This window comes from Aegilops tauschii, chromosome 2 (genome assembly GCF_002575655.3).
Source record: "Aegilops tauschii subsp. strangulata cultivar AL8/78 chromosome 2, Aet v6.0, whole genome shotgun sequence".
NCBI lineage: Eukaryota > Viridiplantae > Streptophyta > Magnoliopsida > Poales > Poaceae > Aegilops > Aegilops tauschii.
In genome coordinates, this window is record NC_053036.3 from 532,113,113 (window position 1) to 532,120,001 (window position 6,889).

Here is a 6,889-nt window from a genome sequence, read left to right on the forward strand (position 1 = left end):
CCCCGCCCCGGAGCCCACGCCGACGTCGTCCGCCGCCCGCGCCGTTGCCGTCCGCCGCCCACGCCGTCGCCGTCGCCCGTGCCCCTCCCCCCGCACGCGTACGTCGCCGTCACCCGTGCCCCTGCCCCCGCACGCCGTCGCCATCGCCCGCCCCCGTCGACGCCCTAGCCGCCCCCGTCGTCGCCCTCGCCGGCCGGCCCCGCTGTGAGCCGCTGCCGCCCCGGCTCTCTTTTTTTCTTTTTTTCATATATGTATTTTTCCATGTATATATACTAGTAATTTGTACAGATTATTATGTATAGTCACGCAGTACTAAATTATTAAATTACAGAGTAACAATTTTCTATATGAAGAATGCATTAGGCAAAACCTTTACTTTTTGACTAAATTTTCTATTTGAACATTTCTTTAAAAAGAAAGCAATACTACTTTATTTGAACATTCTCTGATTTAGGTTAGTGCATTAGATGTTAGTAGTGTCCATTTTAGATTAGTTGAATTAGATGTTTTTTAGTAAGTGTTTAATAGAATTAGTTAGAAAAATAATAGAACTAGTTAAACTAGTTTATTTTTAGTAAGTACTACTTTATTTTATTTATAGTAAGTGCTTAGTAGTTGAACTAGTTGATTTAATAAAACTACTTTATTTTACTATAGAAGTAGTTTACTTTTAGTAAGTACTACTTTATTTTATTTATAGTAAGTGCTTAGTAATTGAACTAGTTGATTTAATAAAACTACTTTATTTTACTATAAAAATAGTTTATTTTTAGTTAGAAAATTAATAGAACTAGTTTATTTTTTTAGTTAAAGGAATTATTCCCGCATCGACGTCGACGATGCCTATCCCGCATCCTCGTCGTTGACTCGGCGGAGGAGGCCTGCTTGATCATAGGGGCCATGTCCAGGACTGGGCTCCGCCGGGCAGGTATTGGGAGGTGCTACCTTCCGGGGGGCGTAGCTTGGTGAGGAGCCAGCCCGTCGTTGACCCGAACCTTGTTTGGTGGCGGTCGCGTGGGCCAGTGACGGTGCCGAGGCTTCCGGACACCGCGGAGGTGGTACGTCACCGTGTCAGCGAGGAGGACGAGCACGTCCCTCGCTACATGGTTGCGTTGTAGGGCAGGTTCGACAATACCTGGCAGGTTCTTCAGGGATCTCACTGGAGCTATGATCCTGTGATGGTTCCTTCTCTTTGGGTGTCCACCGCCCGCGCCGATACCCATCGGGCGCTACGCTTCTAGTTGTATTAGCGATGCTATATGTATGATACTATTCGAGGTGTATTAGTGATAATATTTGACGATGTACGGATGCAGGAGATGATGTAGTTTTGCTTATTGAATGCATGCTAATTTGAATACTAATTTATTTTACGATTTGGTTTTGCTTAAAAAATGCTCAAATTGGAAAGTACTCCTACTTTGAATGCTAAAATTGGAGAGCTGCAAGGCGTATGCATTTGATTAGTTGATAGCTTATAGAGTTTTTGTTTTTGCAGAAATCTAGGAGCCCCCTCGATCATCCCCGCCGTCGTCCCCATCACCGACCCCCCTCCGACCTCGAGGTGAGACCAGCCAAATCTCCATGTCAATATGAGTCCTATAAGATATTTTGAAATGTTTTTGCTCATATTTTCAACCATTGAAATGTAATGGCTATCAAGTTTGAATGCTCATATGATGTAGATAAAAACATATATATTTCGGGTTGACTTTAAGTCTGTCGAGTCTCCACCATATATGAGAGGACGAAGAATCCCGACAGTTGTCGTGGGGGTAGCTTCTCCTTCGTTCCCGTGTGCTAGACAATTTGGTGTAATGCACTCAGGAACGAAAGGAGGTGCTACCATCACCGACGGTCGCAAATGTCAGAGAGGAATCAGTGAGGGAGAGTCCCCACCATATATGAGAGGACGAAGAATCCCGACTGTTGTCGTGGGGGTAGCTTCTCCTTCGTTCCCGTGTGCTAAACAATTTGGTGTAATGCACTCGGGAACGAAAGGAGGAGCTACCATCACCGACGGTCGAATATATACACCACGTGAGCTGAGAGTTTTCAAGAAAAGACTTGACAGACCGATAGTCAACCCGTGATGAATAATAATGTTCTAATTTAGTTTTTGTAGTACATATATTTAATTGTACTAGTTTAATCTTTGAATTTAATGTTCTAATACGAAAGTCTCCCGGGGGAGTGCTCCTGGTGCAACGACAACCGAGGTCTGTGCGACAGGTGCCCTCACCTGGACGAAGATCGACGCTTCAGCATTAAGCTCCAAGAGACCTTCGATGTTGAAACGGTACGCAACGACGAAAAGTGTTTTTTTCGTAATTAAGCACGACTTCAACTATTTCAACGTGTAATTTTTATCTTTTACAATTCGAATAGCTTATCCCATGCCATGCAAGACGCTATGTATATACAAGAAACTCTACGTGTAGAGACGTGCAATTTCATACCTAGAGACGTGTTATTTCATCTCTAGGCAACCATAGAGTCGATTTAGTAAAGCGTCTTTATGAGCGCCGTCTCAAAACAAGTAGACACGCTGGCTAAGCGTGTCTATATGGCATGAGACGCTATATTGAGACGTTCAAAATCGTCTCTACGTATGTAGAGACGTTATGCTAGATGCGCTCTATCACGTCTCTACATAAAGACCTTCATTCGTCATGGGCCCATTCTTATACACGTTGTGTAGAGACGTCATATTCGTCTCTAAATATACATAACTTTCTTTCTAAGCATTGAATATTTTACTTTAAATATTATTTGATTTATTTAGAATGTGCAATTCATCATTTCAAAGTCAGTTACTTTACCACACCACAGATGCATGTGCAGAATGATCAACAAATATCATGCATCTGCCCATATCAACCATTACAATCATAAGCAACAACTATCATTATATAATAAGGCATCCGCCCATATCACCAATTGCATTCACTATAATACCATTTGCACAATTAGCATCCTTAGTAAAAAACAAGCAGTGCACTAATTAGTAGGAACAAACACCTTGAGTTCATAATTGAATCAAATGAGACATTCATATGAAAGATACAAATAATTATGAAAAGATCCTGTAAACTAGAACAAAGTTTTCCTATGAAGTTATAATCTAATACATAATTCAAAATATTGTTCATTTAAAGACTAACTCTTCTGTACTTGCTCCTGGCTCCTTCTATGCACTCCTTTTCTAAATTTTCAGCTACCCTGAAAAAGGAAGATAACAGAGAAAAATTTAAATGGCAGTCGACCATCCATTTGGAATACAACTTCAATCAGTCTCCACAAATTGTTTCCCCTGCATAATTCTGATGAAGTTTTAACTCAGAATTTCCCTATAACTTGTAACAGCTCTCCACTCGCCCCTACATTCCAGAATATCACAATGGCTTATAACTGGACCATACATCACATGACATATGTGTTTGAAAAAATGTTTGAGAGTACAAATTATTTTAATTCGGCTAGTAGATTTAGGAGGCTTTTTTGGTAATAAATTAGCAATCTCTGGAGGGCCTTGTAAATTTTCTTCATCTGGTCGTACACTTGCAGCAGCCTGCACTGAGATCTTCAAGCGTCGAAGCCACTAAGGTACCCTCAACATAATATTTTTGCCAAGACAATGTTAAAATCATATGTTAATCAACAAGCTAATGATCTGTAACGTGTGTATAGAAACGTATGTCAAGGTCATGCATTGCACTGCACTATCTAATAAACAACTGAACCATGCAAGATCTGATAGGAAGATAACAGAGACTAGAAGAAAACTGCATACATATTAAAGGGGCCTGGCACAAATAGATCGCCTTCTATGCTGAGAGCTAAATCTACTAATATATCACCTTGTCCTATCAATACTGCTTCATAAATGAGTTGGCCAGCATATCAGTTACTATGGAAAGAAACCAAAATGAATTGTTGTAAGCAATGTTCTGTTATGTAACTGTGACTGTTAGATCAGAGATAAGAAAAAGGTAGCATGCATTACATTAGTTGATGAGAACAGAATTGCAGTGATAGAGGCAAATATTGAAATTAACAGATTAAAATTTATGATTACCTCTTGAAACTAAGTCATTCCTATAAAAAAATTATGTTTAGTGCAAATTAACATGGCATACTTTTTACACCAGAGTGAAAAACGCATGGCTTGGTTACTGAGAATTTTGCATTCGTAAAAAAAGCAGAACATATGATTTATCGTGTAGTGTATATATAGCGCATAGCTATTGCAGACTTTGCATTTGCCTGCCAAACATATGCTAATCTGTTAACTTAACTTTGATTTGTCAACGAAAATCTCAGCTATAGCTGGAAAGGTAGAACTTTTATTTGGTACACATAATCATAGCGATAGTTAAGTATTACTACTCACCAGTAGGTAGCTCTGCATCACTTTGGGTGAGATTTTGATTTTGGACACAAGGGTGCTATATCTGGAGCAATGGATGGAAATTAGGCTGACATCAGTACCTCAAGACAGTGGTCACATATTTCCAAGACCCCTGCAGGCTATACAAAATAACACAAACCTGATGATTCATCAGTGATGGATGTACCTATCTCAAGAGAAAGAAGAGATCTGGTTCAGATAGCTGTTTACAGGTTAGAGGTTTCATCTATCTACAAAGATATAGTAGGAGTTATCAGACTACCGAATTGATTAATAAAGGCAAATTTTAGTTAGTTGATTATGAGAACCCCTGTATCCTGGTAGTTGCAGTTGCGGTCAGTACAAAAGAAGTTACCATGGCGTGCACATTGACATAGCACTATCATGTTTTTTGCTCCAGGGTAAATGGAAAGTGAGGTTATTTTGGCATGTTTATCTAACACGACTTGTACTACTTTCGAGTTTCACCATATAAAATTTCATTGGACCAAACAGTTGCTAACATACTTTTGAGGAAATCTGTCAGAATTGATATCTAGCAAGCAAACAATTCACCAAACACTTGGAGTGCATTGTCTACATGAAGGAAGTAAGGAGACGGAGATAGAAGAGGATAGAGACTTGAGATGTATATAAACGAAGGAGGCCACTTTGATTGATTTAATGTTAATGGTAAAACTGAAGGGGATATGGGATAAGGGATCACCTGCTTGACGTGGCGGAGGCTGAAGATGCTGGCAGGAGGCGGGCGCTGCTTGTGGGTGGTGTAGCGACGAAACTCGCCATGGTGCTTCGGGTGAGAGATGAGACCGCCGTGGATGCGGCTTGGTGACGGTGAGGACGACGTCAGGAGGGAGCACGGCTTCGTGTTGGTGAGGACGACAGACGCCGGCAGGGCTCCAACTGCCGCCGCTGCGGATGGAGGAGAATGGGAGTCGGCGTCGGGCGAAACTAGCGGCAGAGGGCGGCGCTTCAGGATGAGGCTGCCGCCGTGTGGGGTGGGAGATCGGGCGGCGCCCGGGGCGCAGATTGGTTCGGGAGGTTGAAATGGGGAGGTGGGAGATGGCGTCGTGGGGAGAAATAATTGGGATTATAATTATATGACTCAGAAAGTTTTGAGAAACGCGGGAGGTTTAGGCGGTAAAGAAAATAGATTGAGAGAGCCAAATCTGATTAGGAGAAAATAATTTTGTTGGCAACAACCAACCACATATGGATAAATATTACTGTATTTGTTTCTAAAAAAGGAAAACAAAGGGTTTGGGTCGAGGATTGCAGGCGGCGGCCAAATCCTTCGGTGGAGGGACGCCACGAAGCGGCGGGGAGGCTGACTGAGGGCACCCGGCAATAGCCCTGGCTCTGACGCATTGAGAGGTGGTGGATTAGGCCCATCTGTCGCCGGAGTCAACGACGATGAGAAATCCCGCGACAGCGGCCATGGCAGGGCTCAGAGCTCGTGGGGAAGAGGCCCTGGGTCACTGGCTTGCTGTGGAGGACGTCTACGTCTTCTGCGGCACCTCGGGATCCTCGGGGAGCGACAGATATCGGGCGGGGCACTTCAACGGCATCAAATCAACGACGGCGGGCCGAGGCGAGAGGCGGGGAAGATGACATCGTGGGAGCCTATCCGGTCCTTCACTACTCGAATTCATTAGATAAGAGGACGAGGGCATCTCGTCAGAGCTTCCTGACGAGGTCTTGGCACTTGGGGTTGCTGCTGGACGCGTGCGCGGCTGACGACGGCAACCTGGGGCTCTCGGGCATTCTTGCGGGAGAGGGATAGAGATGGAAGAGAACTAGGGCGAGAGAGAGAGAGAGAGGAGCGCGAAGATTGGTGTGGAGCTCGCGGCCGCAGCGGCGCAGGTCGGGGCATCGGGTTCGCCGGAGTTGGGAGAGACAGAGGTGAGAGAGAGAGAGAGTTTCCCTTTTATTTTCCTTTTTTTCTTGCTAGGCCCACATGCAAGGGACATAAAGAGAGGTGGCAGGGAGAGAGTTTTTTTTCTTTTTTTCTAGGATGAAGTGGCCCACATGTAAGTGACATACGCAGTGAGGGTAAAAATGTCCAGGAAACGCCCCTTAGACGGTCAAAGCCCTTTTTTATACGGAAGGGTATTTCCATATGCACACTTGGCGAAAGAGGGGGAAAGTTGAGCACTATTTTTATTCAAGGATAAAGATGAGGTCAGAAGGAAATTAGGGGGGGGGGGGGGGTGGGCGGTGTAAATGTCCCTTTTTTATACTGTGACCAAATTTTGAAACCTCAAACTATTTTCGAAAAATGTGATTCATTAAAAAAATTCTAAATTAGTTTTGAAAGCGCAAACAAATGTTGAATACTTTAAACACTATTTTACAAATAAAAAACAACGAAATAAATAGAAAAAACGAAAAAGGAAAGAAAGTATGGTTCGAAAACATGTGCATCTTATTAGTAGCAAATACCACTGTTTTTTACCATTCCAAAAAAGATACTACTGT

At 43.1% G+C, this 6,889-nt stretch overlaps 1 long non-coding RNA gene across 1 annotated transcript; it reads right to left on the reverse strand.

Moving 5' to 3' along the window:
• Positions 1–2,876: 2,876 nt before the first annotated feature.
• On the reverse strand, positions 2,877–6,586 carry LOC120974660 (uncharacterized). Its single transcript, XR_006671094.2, has 3 exons — positions 5,118–6,586; positions 4,394–4,530; positions 2,877–3,222 (listed from the first exon to the last, which is right to left on the reverse strand). It is a non-coding gene; the product is annotated as an uncharacterized lncRNA (long non-coding RNA).
• Between the last annotated feature and the right edge of the window lie 303 nt (positions 6,587–6,889).